The sequence below is a fragment of the Podarcis gaigeae genome (genome assembly GCF_964106915.1).
Source record: "Podarcis gaigeae genome assembly, chromosome: 6".
Classification (NCBI taxonomy): Eukaryota; Metazoa; Chordata; class Lepidosauria; order Squamata; family Lacertidae; genus Podarcis; species Podarcis gaigeae.
Genome location: NC_139682.1, coordinates 46482065 through 46509171, shown reverse-complemented (window position 1 = coordinate 46509171; position 27107 = coordinate 46482065).

Here is a 27107-nt window from a genome sequence, read left to right as displayed (position 1 = left end):
GCACTGTGTTTTTACACTTGAGCTACAGGTTCCCTGATTCGTGAGTACAGCTAGGCAAATTTGCCATACCATGTTTCTCTTTTTATCTACTTCCAGTAAGGACAGACAAATCTGTTTATTTCCAGTTCTTATCACTTTGACATGTTTTGGCCCATATTTCTGCTCTGTTACCTCATTAATCTGCAGTTTTAAAAAAATTCACCACAAAATACATATCTAATACATTTATAAGTTAGATAATTGTATGAAAGTATCTTGAGAAGTGCAAATTCTGGTTGATAGCTAAATTTCAGTCTGTGCATTAGCAAGAGAGGTATGGACCATTGTTGTGTACAGGAATTAGCAAAGAAACTCTTCAAGCAACCATAACTTCCAGCAGCTCTTAGACTGAGAGATGAAACGCGTTCCTGGATGAATGAGATGCACAGCACCTTCACCACAATAACTTGATTCATGTTTATGCAGTCCACATTCCCATTGTGCCTATTTGGTCATGTGATTTAACCCTCCTTTGATCACACACAGAGAGCTAATTCGGAGTTATTCTTGCCTTTCTGGGCAACTGGGCAAGTGTTTATCTTTCCATGTTCTGCCATCAATTGTGGTCCTCCAGGCAGCAGCATCTATCTGGATACCCCATGGTTTCAAAAGCTCCCAGAAAGGGCACTACCCCATAGTTGGTGGCAAGAATGCTTCTAAATATCAGTTGCTGGAAAGCATGGGAAGAGAGTGTTCTTGTGTTCATGTTCTCCTCGCTGGTTTTCCATAGTCATCTGGTTGGCCTCTGTGAGAACAGGATGCTGCACTAGATGGGCCATTGGCCTGATCCAACAGGCTGTTCTTATATTCTTATACTCATGCAGAAGGTTCAAGGTTAATTTCTGGCATCTCCAGTTAACTAGATTCAGTTAGCAGGGCCAAGAAAGATTCATTTCCAAAATAAAAGTACTAAGGCTCAAGCCTACTTTGAAGCTGTTCTCCCCTCTTCCTCCAATACCAAGTACTGAAAGTATTGAACTGTTCCCAAGAGTTGAATGGGAGTGGATGTCTGCCATGGAGAAAGCTTACTGTGCAGCAGAAGAGAAGTAGTCTCATCTCAACCATGCCTGAGATCCTGAATTACTGTTGACTTCATTGAACTTCATAGGATTTAAGGGTATTATTATTATTGATATAAGTAAAACCTCTGCTGAAACCAATGATGTTCTGGTATGGCATGTGGTTGTGTGGAACCTGCTTCTAGAGATTTAATAATTCATGGTGGATTAGGAACAGATGTCCATGGTCAACGAGGCCCTTTTTCATAGGAACAAGAGGTTGCTGTTTTATGGACAAGTGGTGTCAACACAGAGAACATCAGCTGCTACTGTGGCAATGCATGTGTGGGTTCGGCATGAGCCAGAAGGCAACAGAGCACTCGGTTAATCTTAAGTAATGAAGTGCCATGGGTGTGGCAATGCTGTCATCATTTTCATTGCACGCAAAGGGGTGAAAGTAGATGCTCAGCTGACTGACAGCTACTGTAGAGATTAGGCAACCAAAAGGCAGTATCACCACGCCCTCCAGTAAAGCGTTGCCTAATTCACTGTCGCTCACACCCACACACCGTACACATGCGTCTATTTGCATGTACACATATTCCTACACCTGCACATTCTCCTAAACCTGCACACACACCTGTAAACAAACATCAATACACCTGTTCATACATGAAATTAACCTTCTCCTGGCTATAGAACAAAGCAATCCAATCGTGTCTGCTCAGGAGTAAGTCCTGCTCTGTGCAGTACACTTTGCTCCCAGGAAAATATGTGGGGCTACCCAGGTCTGGTCCTGAAGCTCCAGCTGGTGCAGAATGCTGCTGCTAAACTGTTGATGGGGGCAGAGTATTGCCAGTACATAACTCCAGTGCTCAAAAACTTGCACTTGCTGCAAATACGCTGGATGGGACCAACAGTCTTGTTTTAATTTACAAGGCCCTCAACAACTTGGGTCCAGGATACCTTAGGTACTGCCCGATTCCTTATATCCCTGCCTGATCACTGAGGTCTTTGGTGGAATCACTATTAGTCGTCCCCCATGCCTTGAATGCATAGTTTGTATCCACATAATGCTGTGCATTGAAAATTGTGGGCCCACTTTTATGGAACTCCTTTCTAGGTGAGGACAGAAAGACCTCCTCCCTGTTGAACTTCTGACACTTACTGAATACTTTTTTGTTGTTTTTATTCCAGCAGGCTTTAAAATTAAATTATGATTTTATTGTTTTAACTCTTGCTTCATTTCATTGTATTGAGTCACCTGTACACCACTTAGAGGTGACTGTGATTAAGCAGGATACAGATTTTGCCCAGTGTTATCACAGGAATTGTACTGGAGGTCATGCTTACATACTCTGGCACTTGCCATAATACTGAGAAGAAATTTCTGTTAGAATTGTGTGCCTTAAGTCAGGAGTAGGCAGATGTGAATAATGACATATCTGCTTTGTTTTTGTTTTTGTTCTTGTTTTTGTTTTACTAGACCCCCAAGATCTACCAGTCAGAGCTAGGTGCATAAGGCATACATTTAGAATTAAATAACAGGGTGCCTCTGAGCATATTGTGAGCCTAGGGATTTGTTTTCAGCAGCGGAACCAAACTCTGCTCACAGTGCTTTCATACAAAGTCCACTCCTGCTTATCACAACCTTTCTTCAGTTCAGCAGCCTAATTTGAGGGGGAAACTGTGCCTTTTGGATGTTGCCATTGTCAGGCAGCTGGGAGTCACAAAACCTTACTGGTCTACTCCAAGTCACCTTTCGCCAAACACTGGTTTAAGTCATTTGGATTTTGGCAAAATGTGCAAATATCTGGGAGTAAGAGCCCCAGTGAACAGAGTGGAACTTAATTCTGAGTAAACATGGGGAGGACTGCACCAATCCTTTGTGTGGCTGCCAAATTTTAGCACTGAGACACTCTTCTGCTTATTTCTTGAGGCAGGATAAAAATTGGCTCAACAGTTTGAGTTTGCCCAAAAGACACATGTGTGTGTGTAAAATATGTTAGGAACATTTTGGTTGTGATGACTCATACCAGAGTTTGGAACAGATGACCTTCAGGACATTGCCAGCATGACTGTTGTATTTTTATATGTCTGTGAGCCACTAAACAGTTAAGCTTTACACTTAGATGTAAGACGATAGATTTAGGGGCAAACTGTGCATGAAAAAGGGGGGTCTGTGTTTGAATCTCCCAACAAAAAGACCCATGGCCCCTCAATTTTGTTTGGGGCCTCTAAGTTCAGGGGAAAGGAGACTCTAGCCTCTTTTCTCCCTGGGAACCTGGCCCTGTTCAAAATCTCCCCTACCACTGAGTTGCAGTGAGTTGAGTATAATTCTCTAATTTACTCCCAACATTTTAACTGAGGGCATTGTGTGGACACAACTTTCTTTGACGTCTGTAGGAATAATTTTCGCATCAGACATAAAAGAGGCTACAGCTACAGTTCAGTGTTTCTACTCAGGCCTATCAAACAGTGGCGTAGCGTGGGGGTGCCAGGGGTGCCGGCCGCACCGGGCGCAACATCTGGGGGGGCGCGAGTCCAGAGGGAAGGGACAAGTTCCTTCCTCCGCCGGGCTCCCCGCCACCGCCCGCCGCCGCTGCGCTCCACTCACTGCTCGCAGGAGGAGCAGCCGCTGCAGCAGTGCCGACGCCGCCACCGATCCCTGGCCGGGCACGGGCAGCCTCCGCACCCCGACGACGACGCCATCCCCTCGGCCCAGCCACAGGCGGCGGCTGCTTCTGCCGACGGGGAGGGAGGAGAGCTCTGAGGGGCCTCGCCGTGCCCTGCGCTCCCCAAAACCCTCTGAGAGGAAGCCGGCGGGCGGGCGAGGGTCTGCCGGCGGAAGGGGGCGCCGCTGGCTCCGGCTCTCAGCGCAAGTCTCAGCCGCGGGGGGGGGGGGCGAGGACGGAGCGCGGCTGGAAGCCCCCGGACCCGGCCGGGGGGAGGAGAGGCGCTCGCCAAGCCCGGATCTGGAGCGCCTCGGAGCGCCCAAGGAGAGGAGGGGGTGGGGAGGCGCCCGAGGGGAGGGGGCTTCGGCTGCCTCGGCCCGCGGGGGCTCTGCAAATAATAAATTTAATAAATTCCTGCTGAGCCTTAAGGGGGGGTCCTTGGCTCCTTCGCTCGCCCCCAGCCCCAGTGGCGTAGCGTGGGGGGTGCAGGAGGGCCGGCCGCAGCATATGGGGGGGGGCGCTCGCACTCGAGTGCTAAAATCCACGGGTTAGGGGGCGCAAATTACTTGCCTTGCCCCGGGTGCTGACAACCCACGCTACGCCACTGCTATCAAATCATTTATTTAGTCTGTGCATTCACAGCGTTTCCCCCACAAATTAAAGCTCAACTGCATTGCAAGCAGAATTGGGGTTTTTGATAAGCATGCTTTAAAGATGAAATAGAATGACTTCAGGAGACTCAGGTAGCAATTCCCAAATGCCACTTGGAAGGTTTTGAGCAGATGGTTCAAAGGTTGCTGCTTCTGATGACAGCCTTTGATTTTTTAATAGTTCTAGCTCCACCAACTCACAGTGCACCGCCATGGTGGCCTGCACTGTACAACTAAAGCGAAAGGCATCAAATCACAGAAATGGCATTTTCTGAAACCTCTTACTTTTTCTGTTCTGATCCAGATGCCAGTTCATCTCACATTTTCAAGGTAAAATCCTTCCAGGCGGAAGTTCTATCCTCTCATTTCAACACAGATTGAGACTATCCTAGCACAAATGGCCCAAAGAGAAATTCTTGCATACATGGACTAAAATCTACATCGAGTCTGGATGTCTTTAAAAGGTGATTAGATAAAAATCATGGAGGATAAAGCTATAAATTGCTGCCACTAGGCATGACAGCCATATGCTCCCTCCAGGATCAGAGGTCATTTTTCTCAATGTCACAGTGCCCAAGGTGGGCCATTGGTTGCTTGTTCTTGTCTAGTGTCCGTAGTTTAAAAAGGTGAAATTTGCAAAGCTTAACTGTCTTCTTCTTGGTTATAGAAGAAATGCAGCCCCTATGGATCAGTAAGTAATAAAAAGCAAGCTATGACTGATTGGGTGAGCTGTTCACCATTTCTTCTACTTCATAGGATCATGACAAAATGTGAACATTGTTCAGAAGAAGCTACTATGCCTATTTCTGTTTCGAGCACACAGAGCGTACACACATACCTATCTGGAGGAGAATGAGTTGTCAGGGGAATTTAGCTGTTCCCTCTGAACCTAAGTTGCAGGAAGCGATGATTCAGCTGCCCCAACACTTCACTCTGAAGCACACAATCTCTACGTGATCTGGTGGCTAAGAGGTGGAGGCTTCTCAGTGGTGCCGTTGGGACAGGACTTGGGGGGGGGGGCTGAGGTCCAAAGCACTCTCAGAAGATTGAGGAGGAGGACCACCAGACACATCTCAAAGTAAGCAAAGAAATACACCATGCCACTAATGATGTCCCCGCACCACAAATGAAACAACTGAATCTGTAATTACCTAAACACATTATTAAGGCTTGGGGGGGGGGGTAGTGGATGGAGTCCTTGGATTTTAAGCCAAATTTTAAGCCTGACAGTTTGGGTGGTATAGATAGATAGTGGTGCCTGGTCCCTATTGAGATTGGTGAGGCGAGAGGCAGGGAAACCAGAAAGTGAAGGCAGAACCAATGATCTTTAGTTCCACAATTATCTTTAAGCAGAGGCTTGACAACCATATGTCAGGAGTGCTCTGATGGTGTTTCCTGCTTGGCAGGGGATTGGACTCGATGGCCCTTGTGGTCTCTTCCAACTCTATGATTCTATGATTCTACAAGGGTTCCATGCATACAAGATATTTATACCACTTTTATCCATCATGGCTTCACACACCCACACCCGGGGTTGGGGTGGCAGCTGCAGCTTCAGAAAAGAAAAGGGTGCAGGGAGGGAGGAGGAAACAGAGCAACAGTTTGCAGAGTTACCTAGGGAAAGTGATAGCTTGTTGAACCGCTCTGAAGATTGTAGCTCTGTGAGGGGAATAGGGATCTCCTAACAACTCTCCGCACCCTTAACAAGCTACAGCTCCCAGAAAACCTTTGGAGGAAGCTGCGGCTGTTTAATGTGGCATTATAGTGCTTTAAATGTGTGGCAAGGTCGACACCGAGACTAAGGAGGAGACAGTTGAGAGGCAGTGGCACCCCCTAGGAGTGGTTGTAAGGTGGTAATTCACTGAGGTTGGTGGGGAAGGGCCCCATTTGCCCCAATGAATTAGCGTGCACTGGGTATAAGGCTGTTATTCCCCACCATGAAATAATGCAGACCTCCCCAATTCTTGTCCTTTCTACTTCTTTTCTCACCACCCCAAGGGACGAAGTTGGGTGGTTTAGCAAAGAGGCAGGTGGTGCTGTGTGTGTTGGGGAGGATTCCCCAAAGTGCCCTATTTCAGTCTTGTTCCAGTTTGAGAAAGGTTGTTACCTCACGGTCCTTTCCCACAAAACATGTTTTTGAGCAAATTCCCATCACCGTCCTGGGCCTGGGCCAAGGGAATGCTGCCAGGCTTGTTTGTGCGGAGAGTGAAATTGCCCATTGCATCACAGAGGGGAGGAAGGGGAAAGGCCTGCCCTGTGTGTGTTTACTGGACAGGGATTCTGAAGAGGCTTGACTCGAGGCCAGGCCTCTAGGAAGACACATTGCGTCCAGGCCCTGCCCTTGTGGGTGATTCACCAATTACCATAATGCTAATATTTATTAGCCGGGCTCATTATCCGACTGAGGATAACAAAGTCCCATTTGTGAGGGGGCAGGGAACACATTTCAAGACATCCATTGCCAGCTGTCCCTGTCGGGAAGGAACAGTCCCTGCTCCACAGTGAGAGATGAGTCCAATTTCCACTCAGACCTGCCAACAATCTTTTTCCTGGTCCCATGGATTTGGCCGAAGTTTAAAATTGGAGCCTCTGTTTTCTTCCTTTGCTGTGTGTCCCTATTTGCTCCGCTGGCGCTGGCAGCTCAAGAGCCGTGCTGGGCGAGACAGACAGGCACACAGAAAGGGAGACAGGCCAGGCAGGATTGGCCCAAACTTCAGCTAGGGGCTATTCCACAGAATCAGGGTGTGCTCCAAACACATTCCAGCCCTCTGCAGGAAGCTTCTGTGAGACCCAACAGGGCACCTTTTAATACTGCAAGTGGCTCATTGAGGTATCACAAAAAAGTTGTTGGCAACAGATTTATTTTTTAAAAAAATGATTGGATTTTCCCTGGAATAAGATATATCCAGGTTAAATTGGGATGCCATTGGTGCTGGGCTTATGCTGGGGGGGGGGGGGGAATCTTGCAACCATGAACAGCATTGATCCCACAGTACACAGGCATATGGAAACACCTCCTGTCTGGCCACAAGAATGTGTCATTTCATGTGAATGCAAAAGGTGAGTGTCATTGGAATGAGCAATGCTGCTCACGACTGGACTCCTTGCCTCCCTTGCCATCAGGGATGGGAAACATCGGGCCTATGGGTCATATGTGGCCCTCCAAGTCTCTTTATTTGGCCCTCAGGACTCTCCTTAAACCACACCTCTTTTAATTCTCATTGAGTGTATTGGCCGGCTGACAATGCTCTTGTTTGCCTGGATGGAGGATGCAGGGCTGTGTGAGTGCATGTAGAAAGTAGCCTATGGTCCACTTTTGCCTCCAGTACCATGCATGTGGCCACTAGAAGGGAATGTGGCCCCCAAGCTGAAAATTATTTCACCTTCCCCTGCTTTTCATAGTTGCATGCATCTGGCTTTTCCAAGTGGCAAGAAGTTCCAGAGGCAGAGCTACTGGTTTTAGTTTTCTTGGAAGGAAAGAAGGGCCATAGCTCAGCAGGAGAGCCTAAGCTTTCTCTAGCATCTCTGGGCAGGGGCGGGAAAGACTCCATTTCTGAAAGGCTGGAGAACTGCTGCCAATCAGTGTAGACAATACTGAACTAGGTGGACTAATAGTCTGACTCACTCTAAGGTAACTTCATAGGGGTGTTAAGAGACGTTGAGCATCTTTGTAATGTTTGCTTCAGTCACAAATAGACAAGAAAGAGTCTAAAAGGCAGCAGAGGCACTCCTATAAGTCACATCCTCAGGAAGAAAGCGCTGCATCTCCAGGGTGCCTTCAGCTTTCTGCTAATTCTCTCTCACATTCCTGGCCCATTCCATTAGCTGCAGGAGTTTCACATTCTCCAAGGTACTAGGTCCACCTCATTTGAAACACGCAAGCTCTCAGGAGAGATTATCCTGAATCCCATTAACGAAACATCAACCAGCCACCCTGGACAATTAGTCTAACAAAGGATTGGTCAGCCCTAAACCCATATAAGCATCCTCTAAGCCTAAGGCCAGAAAATATTCCTCAGCCTTTCTCTGAAGATTGTGGAAGATGTGGAGAGGAGAAAAGAGAGGAAGAGTTTCCAGGTGGTGCAGGATCATCATACCTTGAAAGGGGGTTTATGACCGGAAATTCCCAGTCTATGTTACCTCATCTATGTAGCTATTGAAACTGCAAAGCCTCTGAGAAAGTGGTTGAGAAAACATGCTCTCCCTCTTTTATAACACTAGAAGCCATGGGCATACAATGAAGCTGAATGTTGAAAAATTCAGGACAAATAAAAGAAAGTGCTTCTTCACACAGCACATAGTTAAACCATGGAACTCAGCCCTACAGGAGGCTCTTGTGGCCATCAACCTAGATGGCTTTGAAAGAGTAAGGTAAATTCATGGAGGAAAGGGATAGCAGTGGCTACTGGCCATGATGGCTATGTTCCAGCTCCACAATGCTTCTGAATACCAATTGCTGGAAACCACAGGAGGGGAGAGGGATCTCAGGCTTAAATCCTGCTTACTGGTTTCCCACAGGCAACTGGTCAGCCACTGTGAGAACAGGATGGGCCATTGCCTGACCCAGCAGGCTCTTCTTGTATCCTTAAGGTTGGCTCTCACTGCTCACTGGCTGGCACACCGCTGCTCCCAGGAAGAACTTGCGGAGGAAATTCCATTCTCAGAATTGCAATGTGTGACTAGGGAGATGGGCAAAGTGTGCACTTAACAGCTGAGTTCATTCCTTTACAACATTAAAAAGCTACAAGTACAGTGGTACCTCGGGTTAAGTACTTAATTCGTTCCGGAGGATCGTTCTTAACCTGAAACTGTTCTTAACCTGAAGCACCACTTTAGCTAATGGGGCCTCCTGCTGCCGCTGCACTGCCACTGCACGATTTCTGTTCTCATCCTGAAACAAAGTTCTTAACCCGAGGTACTATTTATGGGGTAGCGGAGTCTGTAACCTGAAGCGTATGTAACCTGAGGTACCACTGTATTACCCCAGTGGCTTGAAAGTATCTTTACATTTACTTCTTCCCTGCTACTGTTTTGACCTCTGTTACACACTGATCCACCAAGCTATTGTGCCTTGCAAGTCTTGCTTATCCACTCTTGGTGTTAGGTAAGCGCTACTTTCATATGCCCTCACTGTGCCAAGTCAGGAAGGGATTGTTCTGGTGAAAGGGCTTTGCAAAAATCCCACTGGCAAGAGCTGACAGTATTTGCACAATGTGCACCTGCAGGTGGTTGTAATTCTTCTTGAGTAAGAGCAGCTAATTTTGATGTGTGTAGTTTATACATCAGCTTTCCCCTTCAGCACAGGAGCTGCTAGGCTGGTAAGTGGGGCAGCCTGTTGGGACCACGTTTCCCCAGTTTTGAAAGCTGCATTGGCTTTCAGGGAGTACTGGGCCCAATTCAAGGTGTTACTACTAGTGTAGAGGGGACGCGGGTGGCGCTGTGGGTTAAACCACAGAGCCTAGGACTTTGCCGATCAGAAGGTCGGCGGTTTGAATCCCCGTGACGTGGTGAGCTCCTGTTACTCAGTCCCTGCTCCTGCCAACCTAGCAGTTCGAAAGCACGTCAAAGTGCAAGTAGATAAATAGGTACCGCTCTGGCAGGAAGGTAAATGGTGTTTCCATGCGCTGCTCTGGTTTGCCAGAAGCGGCTTAGTCATGCTGGCCACATGACCCGGAAGCTGAACGCCGCTTCCCTCGGTCAATAAAGCGAGATGAGCGCCGCAACCCCAGAGTCAGTCACGACTGGACCTAATGGTCAGGGGTCCCTTTACCTTTACCTTACTAGTGTAGAAAGCCTTAAATGACTTCATGCTTTATGATGTACTCAACTTACTATGTCTGAAACAAAGTACAAATTGGAACTAGGTACTTTGGGACTTGAGAACCAATGAAAACCACAAGATGCTGATCCATTTTTATCCTGCAGAAGATTCTGAGATATGCACTCAAATAAACAGAAAGAGTTTGTTTAATGGCCTCAGCATTAGCTCCACTTACCTGAAGGATGCATGTATGCTGCTCCATCTCCCTAATTTATGTTGCGTGGGGGAAATCCTGCTTGTGTAGAGGCACTGTATGCAAAAGAAACCCTTGGATCAAGCTGAAAAGAGATCCATTTGTCATTGCCATGGAGATATGGCTTTATTTGTACTACTGCACTGCAGAACGACTGCCAACTCAGCTCTGTTCACAGTACAAGATGTTAGAAGCAGGAGACCTGAAAACTATATGATTGGAGTTGTGCTATGAAAAGCAAAACCTGACATCTAACAGCATCTGGGAAATCCTGGGAATCTCAGTCCTCTTTTTTGCTCAGTTCGGTCTTGCACTGTATTATTCATATTCTTTTGTTCTGACATAAATATTGGAGCAGAGAATGGCATATTCTCTTTTAAACTGCAGAGAGGAAAACAAGCCAAATGATGCAGCCACAGTTCATCTTAGGGATTAAGGGCATACAGTATATGCAGAATTCATTCTAAATCCTGGATCTGGGTTTTCTGCTTGCAGGATATGGGCTAGGTTTTTCCTTGGTGTAGAATCATTTGCGTATGATCTAACTTTCCATCAGCAAAGTGTGCTAACCTGTGTTGTGTGTGCGTCTGCGGAGGGACAGCTAGTCTGTGATTAACAAGGCACCTTGGTCCTAGTCTCCCAGGTTCCATCTTCAGTCCCCAGATGTCTTGGAGTGCCGAAGCAGCTGGCTCTTAAAAGCTGGCCTTTAGTGCCTGGGAGTATTCTGTGCCTTAAGTATAGCCTCAAGCTTTACCCCTCCAGAGAGGAAACTATCAAAACAGGCACCTTCCTGAGCATGGTCAGCTACTCTTTCTTCAAAGCTTTCTCAATCTGCTCTATAACACTTATATTTCCCCAAACCAATTGCCATATGATGGTCATTAAGTCAAGGCAGCTTTATAATGAAAGCAGAGAACTGGACCATGACAAAGAGACACACGAACAGCTTAAGAGCAACACCACATGCCACAGAACATGCAATTTCAGGGATATCATTGATATTCCTCCTCGGCAGTGATAGTCTTTCTCGTTAGTGGAGCCCACACTGTGGAATGCCCTCCGATCAAATGTCGAGGAGATAAATAACTATACAACTTTTAAAAGACATCTGAAGGCAGCCCTGTATAGGTAGGTTTTTTATGTTTGATGTTTTATTTGTTGGAAGCCGCCCAGAGTGGCTCAGGCAACCCAGTCAGATGGGCAGGGTACAAACAATAAAATTATTATTATTATTATTATTATTATTATTATTATTATTATTATTATTATTATCATCATCATCAATAATTGGCTGTGACAAATATCAAAAGTTATGGATGTAGTGGGAAAAACTGCAAAGTTAAAATAGACATGCACAGGACATGTGGCAAGAGGTAACTCAGGCCAATGGCATTAAACAGTATTAGCATGGAGACCCTATGATTGCAGAACAGCCACCAGAGGAAAGCCACTTTTTGATGGGTCTAAAACTGACAGCATCTAAAACTAACAGCAGGTCTTATGTGAATGCATGAAGCAAATAATGGAAAACAATGGAGAGAATTTGAAGTAATGTATATCCAAACATATATCTTCGGACAGCGCTGGCCCCCGGCTTCTTAAGCGAGATGGGCGCACAACCCCAGAGTCGGGCACAACTGGCCCGTATGGGCAGGGGTACCTTTACCTTTACCTTTATATCCAAACATGGGACGCGGGTGGCACTGTGGTCTAAATCACAGAGCCTAGGGCCACAGAGCCTAGGGCACCGAACAAAAGGTTGTGGTTCAAATCCCCGCAACAGGGTGAGCTCCCGTTGCTCGGTCCCTGCTCCTGCCAACCTAGCAGTTCGAAAGCATGTCAAATGCAAGTAAAGAAATAGGTACTGCTCCAGTGGGAAGGTAAATGCCGTTTCCGTGCACTGCTCTGGTTCACCAGAAGCAGCTTAGTCATGCTGGCCACATGACCCGGAAGCTGTCTGTGGACAAACGCCGGCTCCCTCAGCCAGTAAAGCGAGAGGAGCACGCAACCCCAGAGTCGTCCATGACTGGACCTAACAGTCCGGGGTACCTTTACCTTTTATATCCAAACATAGGTGTGAGATACAGAAGGAGGAGGAGAGAAAGAAGAGGAAATCAAAGCAGGGTGGCCATGTACCCTACTTTACAGAGGACAGTCCTGGGTCTGAAGGGATGTCAGAGAGACCAGCCCTCTCTTTGAAGGTGCCCCTTCCCAGGCCCAGTTTAAAAGCAGCAAGTGCAGGAAGCTGAAGTTTCCCACCAACAGTTAACACCTGAGGAGCAGATTGTGCAGGTCACCTGATCACAGTCTTGTTCCCCGCTATGGTGAGCTGCATTGTATTTCTATGTAAATTATAGGGATTATTTCCAAATGTGCATCCCTACATATAAATTATTACGTGAATTTTTTATGCGACTTGGTGTCCTTTGGTGATGCATTTGCTGATGCTTTTGGGGCAATGCATAAGTGCCCCCCCCTTCAGAGTCTATCTGTACAGAGATATATGTACTCTCTTTGCAGTTTCTGAAAGTAAATTTATCAAGCTTCCTTTGTGCAAAAGAGTTTTTCCTTCAGTCTGGGAAATGTGGAGTTTCTATCTGTACCACAAGGGCCAAATACTACTGCCTCTCCCTTGATAAGGACACCATTCTAGTGCACATAATGAATAATTCTGAGCTGAAAGCATTCACCACTCCTTGTCTCATCAAAATCTATTTTCCATTTTGTCCCTCCCTTGTGTTTCTGTGGGGTGTTTCCTGACCCCAGGCATGCACTGGCCGTGTCCCAAGATCCACCCCTAGTTTACAACTTTGATTCCTCAGAATTGAGTGGGGAACCACATGATGATGAAAGGCAGAGCGAAAAAAGGCCAGCTGCTAACAGCAGGAGCCAAGAGGAAAGTTGGCGTCTCAAAGTTGCTCAGATTCCAGGATATTAAGTGAGTAAAAAAAAAACCCAGAAAAAACTAACAAATAATCATCACACAACTATGCATGAAACACAGAGAGGAGAGGCAAAAATACCCCCTCTTGTTGGAGTTTCTTCATGTTTATAGCCAGGAAAATTGAAAGTCTGCAGAGGTGTTTTGGAGTTTCCCGAGCTGATTCTCTCCTGCCATGAAAGCATCAGTCTAAGAGTTCGAAGTGGGCAAACCGCCGGTACTGAATACCACAATGGAGTTATTTCAGGTGATGTTTTCAAGCCCTCATCACAGAAAGGCAATGAATCTGAGGCTGTCTCGGGGAGTTCCAGCGCTGCACATGTACACACCTAAGGCTGGAGGGAAGTGGGAAGCAGAGTGCGAAGGGGACAGTGGCAGCAATGGCAGCATTTTGGGCTATTTATAACTAGCTCTGCTTGATGGCTTTTGCTGTGGCGGCAGCTGTGGGAGTTATTTTTAGCCGAGTGCAGGGAATCACAGCAATGCTTGCAGAATGTGACTGAGAGCAGGATGGAATGATACAAATTGGGCGTTTGAACAGAATCCAGCACGACAAAGCCCTTCATTGGCACCCCAGCCCTCAAAGATAGATGTGTTTGTGTGAAGCGGCCTTCAGCCAAAGCAGCCTGAAGGCTCAGTAAATGACCCCTGCCTAGAGAGCTGATCCATAGTGCAAGATCAGAGCTCCAGCTTCATACAGGGAAAAGAATATATCTCCCTGTAGATCCCTCATCAGTTCTAGGCTTGCTGGAGATCATAGAATTGTAGAGTTGGAAGGGACCCTAAGAAGCATCTAGTCCAACCCTCAGCAATGTAGGAATCTCAACTAAAGCATCCTTGGCAGATGGCCATCCAACCTCTTCTTAAAAACTTCCAAGGAAGGAGAGTCCACACTCCCCCGAGGAAATCCATTCTGTGTTTTGTGACTTCTTTCTTTTCATTCATAATATTAAGATTTTGGCAGCAAAGCAATGTGGGCAGGTCCTCTATTTGAAAAATAATCATAACAGACTGTTTATGCTTAAAAGTAAGACTTTTATTTACCAGAGACAGAAAGACACAATGGTTCTGGCAGCAAAACAAAATAAAAATTAAGACAAAATTTGGTGGCTCCTTAATAATGGTAGGGCAGGCTCTGTTCACAGCTGATGCATTACATGACCAGTAGAAGTTCTTGAGTTCAAGAGCTGACACGGTGTCCTCCTGGGATCAGGGCCACTGCTATCTCAGTCAGGCTGAGTCAGACAAAAGGATCATGGAGTTGACTCTTGGCTGCACCCTCCTTGACTCCAGCCGGAAGGAATTAAACAACAAGCCAGAAGATGGAAGTTAATTAAAAGTATCAAATTCAGAGGAAGTGAAGGTGGGGGGGGGGGAGAGAGATGATTTCTACGCCAATGAAAAACCAATGATTGTAGGACAACAAGGCTTCCATATCTTCATACAGAGCAAGGCTCTACAATGAGTGAAAACCAAGAACACTTAAATATGAAAAGGAACGATTCATTATTCCCAGGAAGGAAATTAACTAGAATCAGCCAGCCAGTTCACTGGAAATCTGCATACCTAAATCTCCTGTGGTATTGATTCCTATGGAGATTGGGGAAGGAAATAGATGGAGTGGTTTTTTAAAAAAATACAGCCAATTTTCTTTTCTAAAAGCAACCAGGACAGATGCTTTATGGCACCATACACAGAAGAACAATTTTGTCAGGTGGCCATCCCAAGGCTGTGTTGCTCCTCTCTGGGAGCTGGGCAATGTATGGTGAGGAACCAAATATTTCTGCTAGCTTGCATAGACCCTTAATAGATGTTATTAGAATGGAGTAGAAGTAGATTGTGGAGGAGGCTGCACTTATGTGTGGTCCAGAATATGCAGCTAGTGCAAAATGCAGCAGCCAGACTGCTGACAGGAACAGGCTACTAGTTACTCTGCTGCTGAGAGAGCTCCACTGGCTACCAGTTTGCTACTGGGCCAGGTTCGAGGTTCTTGCATTACCAATGTACAAAGCCACACACAACTTGGGCCCCAAAGTGCCTTAAGAACCACCTGATTCCTTAATCCCTTCCTCAAACCACCAAGCTCTCCTGATGGGGCACTTTTAGTGGCGCCACATGCCTCTGATGTTCAGTTGGCCTTTGCCAGTTTTTAGCATGGCAGGCCCTGCCCTGTGGAACTCCTTGCCAACAGAGCCATTGCTGCTTCAAACGGTATTGTTCAAACCTGAGGTTCATTGCCAATCAGCTGTTACTGATATGTTTGGCATTGTTTAATATACTGCATTTTGGGGGGTTTCGTTCTGTCTGATGACATTCTATATGAAAGTGTGGTTTACAAATATTTAAATAAATAAATGGCTGCTGAAGCATTTCAGGCCTTTGTTGCCAACATAGCTAAACCCTATAACCACCATTGCTCCAACAGACAGTATATGTTGCCAGGCAACACCCCCCAAATACTCCTTCCCTGTGATAACCTTGAGCTGTCCATCTCTGCACAGACATTACACCTAATCCCTATTGTACGTGCTCAACAGACTTGGGTGACTTATTTCTACACACACACACTGTGAAAGTTACGTGTAGTGCATATGGGTGCAAATGCCATCCTTAACTGTCCTGTTCCCCCACATTCCACATTTTTGCACTACCCACACAAGGACCAAAGTGCCAGTCATTTTGTGCATTAGAAACAAGACCGGATGGAGGCCACAGTTTCCAATGCTATAGGCTTCCAGCTCTGCACTGCCGCAAAAGGGTTTACATTGGAGGAGCGACAAACTCTGGAGACGGTCTCTCTCCAGACAGGAAGATCTGAGCCAAGCTGTGTTGTCTGAATTTTTAATAGGAGTATCTCTCTTAAGTGAGTGTACAATAGATTGCAGGGAAACCCTCACATCACGGTACAGATTCCAGGTTTCTGCTGAACAAACCTCTCTTCTAGAACCAGAAAGTGTTGCCTTGGGGCCAGTGGCTGTTCCTCTTCCTTGGGAGAAATCTGTTTTCCTAAAAATACTGCTTGCTCACATCTATACAGTCACCATTTGCGTGCCTTTCACAAACCTGAGCACAACCACAGTTAACTATGCTCAGTCCAACACACACTGGCAGCCAGGATAATAGAGAGGACCGTGGCCCCCTTATATTTGCTCCCACAATATATTTGCTCCCACAAATCCTTTTGCAGTTTATCAAAACAATCCAGCAATATCTAGATGGTTAATTGGTTTGGCAACTTCCATGCACATGACGTGTGATGCTAATTATTTCCCCCAAGAGTTAAATGACCGTGGCCTCAGAGGCAGCTACAGGAGAGCTATGAGAGTCAGGTGAGGGTCAGATGCCTTGCCAATCCCAGCAGGTATATAAGAGGATGACCAGGCCTGCGGCCTGCCCAGAAGGTGCCCCTTCTTTCTTTCATCTACATGCATGCTTCCCAGTCCCCAGTGGTCCCCCCAGGTAGCTGCTATTTGCATTTATATCCTAACTTTATCACCAAGGAGCTCAAAGGTGGCTTACACACACACACCCTTCTCATTTTATCCTCTCAACACCCCTGTGAGGCAGGTTAGGCTGAGAGACAGTGACTGGCCCAAGGTCACACAATGAGCATCATGGCCGAGTGGGGATTTGAACCCTTGGCTCCCAAGTCCTAGCCTAACACTCTAACCATTGCGCCATACTGGCTCTCTGCCAATGGGCTTCTTTCCCTCTCCTTGCTCTTGTGTATTTGACAGCAGCCTGACGCACAGAGAAGCTGTTTTCCAAAAAGGTGGGCCTTCTATCCCCACCTCCCTTGTCTGCACGCATGCATTTCATGAGCAGCTGTCAGACACCTGCCCTCCCAGCCACTTTCTTGGTATGTTCTGCTCCCTCCCTCCTAGGCTGCTTCTCCTCCTGGCGCAGGCATCTTGGTCAGGCTCAGAGGCAGATTAATTAGCTCGGGGGTGCAGGGAGCGAGGTGTGAGCCAGGGCCTTGCAAAGCAGATGCACTGTCCAGATGGGAAAAGTGACTCCATTTGTTCCCATCTCGAGAGGGAACTGCACTTTCCCCTTAACTAGAGCCACTCCTACCATTGGCAAAACACACACACACACACACACACACACACACACACACACAAAATAGCCTGGGGATTTTTCCAGCTCCGAAGTTTTCTTCTCCAGCAGATTACATGCAGAGAGGCCTAGCGCCAGGATGGCTGGATTTGCTGCATACAGGCCAGGGGAAACTCTTTTGAAATCACGTGCTTTCTCCTCAGATCCTGTCTGATTGAACCTAACCCAGAGCTTTATCAGAGTCTGAAAAGGGGAAATATATGGTATCAAACAAGCCTCACTCCTGATAATGGCAAAGGTTGCAGGCAACAAAGCCCTACTCAGAGTATACCCATTGAAATGAATGGCCCTAAGTTAACCATGGCCCATTTATTTCAACAGGACTACTCTGAGTAGAGTAGTACTAACTTAGGATACAACCTAGGAATTATTATTATTTGCCAGGAAGTGACCTAAGTCTAGCAACATTTTCATCCTGGGGGTGTAATGTCTGTAATAACAAGCAAAGAACAACTCTGAGCAGATCTATATGAAACACACATGTGTGTTTCAGAAACTCCAATATTAGGGGACAGTAGCTTTCTAGGGTGGCTCTGTGCATCCTGGAAGACCTGCTCCCTGCCTTGCCAATCTTTTCCCACTTGGCCCAGGAGGGCAGGACTCTGAGTGGTCCAGCTATAAAAGCTGAGGCTGCCAAAGAGTCCAGAAACCACCTTGGTTATCTCCTAGTCATCGGGTCTGAGCTTCCACAGCCATCACCGCCATGAACACCACTGGAGGGATTGGCAGCGATAGTCATGTTTGATGCTTATGGTAATATTTTTTTCCCTTGCTAATTATGCTGCTTTAAATGTGCACTTTATATTTGACTCCCTTTAGTAATATTTTCCTCTGAAATGTTTCAGATTTTTTGTTAGCTTTGCTGCATTAGATGTGCATTCAGTAGCTGACCTCCTTTGTAATGTTTTATTTTGGAATATTTAAGATAATGTTTTAATTTCCTGTCAATTATGCTGCTTTGACTGTATACTAGGCAGCTGACTTTCTTCAGTAATGTTTTGTTCTGGGTTGTTTTATTTCATGTTTTAGTGTAGGTTGTAAACCGCTTTGAGATCCCCCCCCCCTTAAAAATATAAAGTGGTACAGAATTGAAATTTATTAATATTATTATTATACTGAGCCAAACATTTAGTCCATCTAGCTCTGTATTGTCTACACTGACTGGCAGCAGATCTCCAGGGTTTCAGGCTGGGGACATTCCCAGGTCTACCTGGAAATGCCAGGATTTGAACTTGGACCTTTTGCATGCAAGGTAGCTGTTCTTCCATTGAGCTACAGCCCTTCCCCAAAGGCCTGTCTCTAGTTGTCCTCTGTTTGAAGAGCTGCCTGTTCCAAGTCTGGATTAAAAATATAGAGCCATGAGAAAGTAGAGCAGGAATGGTCTTGAAGTTGCCTATCTACAGTTAGCACCCTGGACAGCAGACTAAGCAGGCACACAGGCCACCTGGTCCCAGTCTTATTCTCCAGGATGGTGCGATGAATTGCATTTCTAGTGAGACTTCAGTAATTTCCCAATTTGCATCTATACATATAAATCAGCAGCATCAAATTTCATGCCAATCTGTGCACTCTTTTGCCCTCTCTTTTTGCCAGTGTGTAAGCGGCTACCCCACAGAGGGGGTGCGAATTGGAGCAGAGAAGCTGCTGAAGAGACAGGTGAGCTTAACTCTTCCATTGTCTGCCACTTGCCCTCTGCAGTTCTCCCACCCCCTGTCACTTCTCTCCTGCCCTTCTTGGGGTTCTAGATGCATGTTTTCAATTTCCTGCTGGTGTGTTTGCACTGCACCAACCTCTCTCTCTCTTAATATATATAAATATATATATTAATTAAACTTTCTGTTTTACAATTTAGAATATTTAAATATCAAAAACTTGCCTTCTTCTCTTTCCAAAGTTCATTTTGCATAACAAATCCCTGCATATTTTATGTAAACTAAACCATTCAGTATTCCATTATTATTGTTGTTGTTGTTGTTTAGTCGTTTCCGACTCTTCGTGACCCCATGGACCAGAGCACGCCATTATTACGTCCATCAAAACTTATTAACACTGTTGAATTTATCTTAATGCTGCCAACATTTTCAAGTGTGCACCCCCCCCCCAATATATTCAATAAACATTTTCCAATCTTCTTTAAAGGTATGTTCTTCTTGTTCTCTTATTCTGTCCACAAGCTGCAGCTATTCCATCAGTTTAAGTTGCCATTCTTCTTTAGCTGGGACCTCGCTCATTTTCCATTTTGGGGCTAGCACTGCACCAACCTCTCTGCCACTTCTCTCCTCCCATCTCTCACTATAAGCTGCAGCAATGCAGGTGGTAAGAGGACAGGTAAGTGACCGCTACTGGCAACATGTCTGTGGCTGGTTGGGAGCAGGGGCTTGAACTGCAGGTGAGAAGGTACCTCCCTTCAGCTGCTACTTCTCCACTGCACATTAATCTTTTTACCCTCAAAGTAGCAGCCAACCAAGTTTAATTTCAGGTGGTTGCGTGTAGCAAGCCATCCCATCCTCAGAGGGAACTTCATCTCAGATTGGCAACACTCCAGTGTTTATAGAGCCTACTCCCAAGACCAGGGGTGGGGAGCCTCAGACACTGGGGACCAAGTGCAGTGCTCCATGGCTCTCTCTTAGACCCTTGGGGCTCTCCCCCCCCAAAAAATAATGTTCCTCCCCAGGTCCTGACACTCAATGGCCCTTCTCCACACCCACCTCAAGTGCTTTTGCCAGCTGGAGTGTGTCGTTGGACTATGATAATGCCTCTTGTTTGGATGGATGGATGGATGGATGGATGATGAAGAGGCGAGCACAGGTGTGTGGGGAAACCTCTGACTTTTGCATAGCTGAATTGCAAAATTGCACAAAGGCAAGAGTCACATCAGCTATTCTGCCCGCTTTTGCCTCTGTCCCACCCACTTTTTCTAAGCACCCCCCCCCCCTCGGAAGATTGCCTACAAGGGAATGGTTCCTGACCCCTGCCTTAGACTGCGGAGACCCTCCGCTTTCAATCCTGGGCCAGCCAGCTCTCTTGCTTGCTTTGCAGCTCCCTTGGCAGGTGCAGGCGAGGCCGTGGCATCATGGATCGTATAAGTCAGCCACAGGCAGTCGAATGGAATGCAGAGGGTGTAAGTCCTCATGTTCCAGGCAGTTTCACAGTTTATTTTACACCCTATTAGATTCCAGCTGGCGAGAGAGCTCCCTATAAATATACATAAAGAGGGCCCGTTTACATGACGGTTTATTTGGACGCAAATTCCACAACTGCCTGGCAGGCTGCCTCCTTGCAGTAGCTGAGAATCTGACACATGCACAGAGAAGGGGAAGCAGCGAGAGCAAGAGATTTTCCGTGTTGCTTCTCTGATCCCCATGAACATGCTGATCTCGGCTCTGGTCTGATCCGCAGCAGATGCTACTTTGTTTATCATTTGCCACCTTTGTATTCTAAACCAGCCTTCCTCCCTGGCTTTTCTGAAGAGAGGACAAGGAGTTTCAGCCAATCCTGGGTCCAGTTGGCTTCAATATGCAGAATGCATGACCTTGCCCTTCACCCTGAGGCAGCAAAATGCCTTCCACCAGCCCAGACCCAACCCAGACAGCTCACTCCACAGGGGCAGCCACCATCTGCCTCCCTTAGAGCATTCTCCAGGTGGCAGCTGAAAAGAGCCAGTGTGGTGTAGTGGTTAGAGTGCTGAGCTAGGATCCGGGGAACCTGGGTTCAAATCCCTGATATGCAGTTCAGCAGGTGGCCCTCAACCTGTCACTCTCTGCCCTAACCCACCTCACGGGGCTGTTCTGAGGATAAAATGAGGGCCTTTGGAGGAAGGGCAGAATTAAAATGTTGTTGTTGTTGTTAAGCCATTGAGAAACTGATCTCAGGACTGATGACTCTCTGGAATCTCTGAGTCATGACCAAATGCTGCAGAAACTCCCGACAAAAGCATGAGACAGAGAAAGTCTGCAGCAACAATGGGAAATAATGTTTAAAAGCCCAGGATGTTATTGTTGTTGCTGTTGTGCTTTTTCAATAACTCAGAATCTGGATTCTTCTGGGCTCCAGCCATGCATCTTCCGGTAGGCAAATCCTCCCGTTTGAGAGAATGCCCAATTTCCAAGTAATTGGCTCTCAGCCAGTTCTACAGAGATCTGATCTAAGCCATGCTTTTGTTTCTCGTTTTGTTATTCTTCCACATTATTATCATTCCCCAGAAGCTCCAGCTGAGATAAGGACCATCTAGGACAAGGGGCTGCTCAGCTCACACTGTGAAGGGCAGCCCTTGCCTCAAAGGCGCACGTCACAAGTAACCAGGGTGACAAGAAGAGGATTATCATCTCATGCGCAAGGAGAGAACCCGCAGCGCAGGAAACAGGAGAGGTGATGTTTTTGTTTACTACATCCAAGCTCACAAAATCCCAGCCCAAAGATGTCACAGATCCCAACTTCAGGGTCAAAAAACCTCTCTAATCACCACCCTTCTTCACCCACCCTTCACTCAGGATTTTCCTTCCTTCGCCTAAGTGAAGTGGGACTGCCATCAAGAAAATTTACTGGAAGCCAGCAAAAACATTGCTTGAAATGACTGTCGTGAAGCCTGTAAACAGAATCGATTGCCAGTAAAACACTCTCATTTCAAACACACTCAGTTAAGTGTCATCGAAAGAAGTTTAGAAGCGAGCTGTACTTCCATTTTAAAAAATAAATAAATCTCTGCCCACCAGAAAATAGACATTTCTACCTGCTAACAATAATTTGATAATCACATAGAAAGTGGCTGTTTCAGTAAATATCTTGTTTATGGTCTGTGTTAATGCTCAAAGTTCATACCTTTTATAAAAATTCTGCAAATATCTTTTATCTGCAATAGCCAAATCCAATAAAGTTAAGCGGCACAACAGTCCTGTTCGTGTATATACTCCAAAATACATTTTCTATTCAATGGGGCCTATTTCCTGATACTTGTGTATAGGAGGATGGTATCCTAAAACTGCAGTCCTGTGCATACTTTCTCTTATTAAACTCAGTGAGTCTTAGTTCCAAATAAACATGCAAAGGATTGAGTTGCACTTAAATAAAAAATGTTTTCTCTAGAAAGAGTGGCACCAAGAAAATGTGAAAAAGCTGCAATCCTGAACATTGAAAAAACACCATTTCCATCCTAGGAAATAGATGTAGCACTGGGCTGCTTCAATTTTATTGTCCCATGAAATCTAATCTCACAGCATCACAAGTAACATTTCTGCGGCCTAATTAATTTTCACTGAAGTATGCAACAACAAAATTAATAGTAAACATATTAGCAGAAGGTTCTCACTTGATTAGGCAGCAATCCCATAGTCTCCTACTTGGCATACCCTACAACATTTCTCCATTGAAGATAAGGACCTCCCATTCTATAATGATAATTTTACGATTTATACCCCACACACATCTTGCTCCGTTGCCCCAGCCACTCTGGGCAGCTTCCAACAAATATAAAAACATAATAAAATATTAAACATTTTAAAAAACCTTCCCTATACAGGATTGCTTTCAGACGGCTCAGGGGTCAGATAACACCATACCCCCCCAACATTTCTCCAGTGAAAATAAGGACATCTTACCATATCCTCCAACATTTCTCCAGTGAAAATAGGGACATTACAGGATCAAATCAGAAACTGGGGCAGCTTCTCTATATCAGGGACCTCCCTGGAAAATAGGGACACTTGGAGGGTCCTAGAGCAAGTCTTACTGTACACTTTGGGACTTCAGGACAGACATGATTAGGGTTGTACCATTAACTGACCAATCAAATGAGTTTGCGGCTGCCACCCCCTGACCCCTGCACTCCAACCTCAGAGAAGGAGAGAGATCCAATGCTGTATAGGCCTCAATTGCCATGGCAACATCACAGGAGAGGTGGGCCTCCAGATGTTGCTTGACTATAACTTCAACCCTGAGGTCCATTGGCCAGGTGGCTCATGGGAGTTAGTCTATCAACAACTAGAAGGACACCAGTTCCTTGTCCCTGATTTATACGATGGCACGTACATGTCATCGTAAGGACCCTTTTCAAAGTAGCATTCCCTCCCATGTGTGAGACGGAAAATGGAATATATGTAAAAAGAAAAAGAAAAAAAGAACTATAGTCCAGTATTTAATTATAAGTACAGCGATGACTATCCAGGGTTTTCATTATGTAATGAAGAAGCCATCCAGTATTATAACATGAAATATGTTTCCCAAGTCCAGTAGGAAAATGGCCCACTGATCCATTTTTTTATTGATGGAGATTCAATCAGTAAGTTTATTGTGGTAACTGAAGGCCATGGCAATTACATTCTTATATGCCAAAATACAGAGTACAGTAATAACAATAATATACGAGGATGAAAAAGCAGAAGTACCATCAGCTAACTCAACTTCAGATTAAATCTCTGAGTCTCCAAAACAATTTGTAGTGATATGATCTAACTTGCCCTTTCTAATCTTTTTTTGCAGCCAGTGAAAAAAGAGCCACTTGGTGTGTCACAAAGCCGTTACTGTCACTCCAAAGGAACTGAACGGTTTCTACCAGGGCATTCCTGTTTCCCTGTGTCAATGAGGGGTTCAGAAATCTCTCGCTGGGATCTTTGTATAAAGGGCAGATTAACAGATAGGGAACAGATAGGGTGAATCATGGAGATTCTGTTACATGTATAAGGGACTGGACAACCAAACAGTTGGCTTCTTAAAAGGTCACTAGAAGAAGAAGAAGAAGAAGAAGAAGAAGAAGAAGAAGAAGAAGAAGAAGAAGAAGAAGCTTCTATACTCAGGAAAACATATTTTGCAAGATACAACAACCTTTTATAGTCTCCTTAATCCATGCAGTTTTTATAAGGTATATTCAGCCAAAAACAGCCAACTCTCAAGGTTGCTTCATTGCAATCATTGTGCAAGAAGCATCCTTGAGAGCTCCTTTTACAGACCAAAATATTGTATTTGTAGGCGCTTGTATTTTAATATTAAAATAAAAATAATAATTTTAAAAACCTGCTGCCTGCTTAATCAGTGGCTGCATTACTAATTGGTAAATATAACCACAAAACACTACTATGTTTTAATCCTATGTACACATCTTTGGGAGTAACCTTATTGAACTAGATGGGTCTTATTAATGAGTAAACATGCCTAGGGGTGTAAGTAAATGCTGCAACCCTAATTAGTGCCAGTGAAAATGTCATGGAAGGCAAGTGATTTTACCCGTTTTGGCTTTCATGTCCCCTTTTTGCCCTGAGCTTCTCCCAATTTCCTTCCCTGTAGCACAGCTCATGGGACAAATAGGCTGGGAGCGGTGGGGGGCAGGGTGAGATGTGTGGCTGCCTGGCCCTTTTGTCTCTCCTGGAAGGTCCGGGGATGCTGTGCTTCTTTCACCCTGGAGCCACCGATGTGCGGCTATGCTCCCGCCTCAGTTGATTTTAATGTGCCCTGATAGGAATGGTTGAAACCTTCTCATGTTTCTATCATGATTATTAGCTGAGTCACAGCTGGGGTGCTGCTAATTAAATGTATTTCTTAATTAACAAGATCACAGAGAAAGCACGCCAGCCGGGTTTGGTTTTCAATCACTGTTGACAAAGGCAGCTGCTGCCAGGCTCGGGCTGGGGGCAGGAAGGGGTGGGAGGGAGCGAGGGACTGCCCATTGGCAGTGTGCCGCTGCCGCCAACCCAGAACCAGCAAGGAGAACCAGTTCGTTGCCAATGGGCATGATCAGAGATTCAAGGGGATCCCTGGAGAGTTCAGTACATTCTGCATCAGCAGCCGTGCCACTGCTTTGACTTGCGCCCAGCTCACAGTGCAGCATCGGCCAGACCACTCCTGGCAGCCTTAGTCAATACAGCATTGGCAACCTGGGTAGAATTAATTGCATGCTGGATGTGTGCTTGTGGCGCCCTCAGCAAGGTGGATCCACTCAACCTACTCAAGGTGGACTGGCTGGATCCACTCAACCTACACCCTTCTCTTGCCATGCGAACAGGACTGTCCCAAATATGGGGTGGAGGCAAACAGCAGGTTGCTTGCACAAATGAGGGGCTGCTGCAGGCACTGGACACTGGCAGCAGCAATGATAGGATGACAGGAGCCCACTATGTTACTCAGCGCATTGGATTTTCTGAGGATTCAACCATCTTCATGCCAGGGTGTTGTTAGATTGCAACTCTTAACATGGCCTGCTGTTATGATCAACTGTATATTTCATCTTTTCTTTTGCAGAATGTTCCATATGCAGCATGTGTCTCTGAGGAAAGATATTATTGAAAGAGGGGGTGGTTGGATGACCAGTCTCAGTGATCAAGGGGATGGGTAGGCATTATAGATGGAGACATTAAAGGGGTGATGATAGGTGCTTGCATGCGCCTGGTATCCCATGCCCCACCGAGCTTCCTCCTATTCAGAGTATCAATGGAGGCTCTACCACTGTCCCCAACAGTCTGGAAGTTCTGCTTCACAATAATAAAAGCATGTTAATTCATGATTTGACTGTGGATAAGCAAGCTGACCAGGTGTGCATCACCAAGACCTGGGTGAGGGAGCAGGATGGGCCAGGGTGGGTCAGCTAAGTCCAATCAATTGGTCCAATTATTTCAAATATAAGAAAAGCAGGAATTAAACCAGCAGATAAACTGTCAAATAAGCCAGCAGTCACAGGAATGAAATCATAATTACAGTTGTTAAAAAGCCTGGGCCAAAAGAAAGACTTTCATCTGGTGCCTGACACTTATCAAGGAGGGTGCCAGGCAAGCCTTTCTAGGGAAGGTGTTCACTAGCTGTGGCACCACTCCCAAGAAGGCCCTGTCATTGGTACAATGTGCCTTGCCTTAGAAGAGCCTTTTCCAATTTGCCAGCTATGCTGGCTGAGGCTGATGGGAGTTATAGTCCAAAGCACCTGGAGGCCACCAGGTTAGCGAAGGCTGCCTTAGAAGGTGGGGGTCTTCAGGTGAAGGTCTTAGCTACTTGGAGCAGGCCGCCCTTCGGATACCTGGTCCCAAGCTTGATGCAAATCACTCTCAAAAAATTACCCGCTCACATTCTCTTTTGCTTGCTGCGAGAACACCCCCAACGCCTCCCCTGCCCACTCTCTGCTTCCAAGCTCAGCTGCAGGAATAGAGCCAAGGGGGAGGATGGAGAGGACCAGCTGTGGCACCAGACTACCCTGAGGGGGGCTTCCCCACAGCAGATTTCTGCCTCTCCTCCTCAGTGCTGAAGAGTGACGAGGTGATGCAAGCAGACTTCCCTCCTCCACCCGTCTTCATTGTGCAAGAGGAGGAAACTGTGGCCACAGCCATGTGGGCTCTCCCTGTCAATGCTGTGATGCATGGCAGCATCAGGCACTATTTCCCTGCGTTAGCCCTATGACAACAGCAGAGCCGATGGCGAGGGAAGGACCAGCTCTTAGGGGAGGGGTTGGGGTTTTGTTTTCCATGCATCCTCCCTCTACCACCTCCAATATTAATACCAGAGTAAGTGGCGATGCCTGGCAATGGCAGAGGGCCTGGGGCTGTTGCTGTAATATTCATGTTGCCTGCAGACTAACCCTTCCCATCTGTGGATGCGATGGAAGAGATTAGGGCCCTCCCACAGTTTAGTGGGCATTTCCTCTTGCCTGATTGCCTCAGTGGGAGATGCCTGTCATTTTTACAGGCGCAGCTGCCTCGACA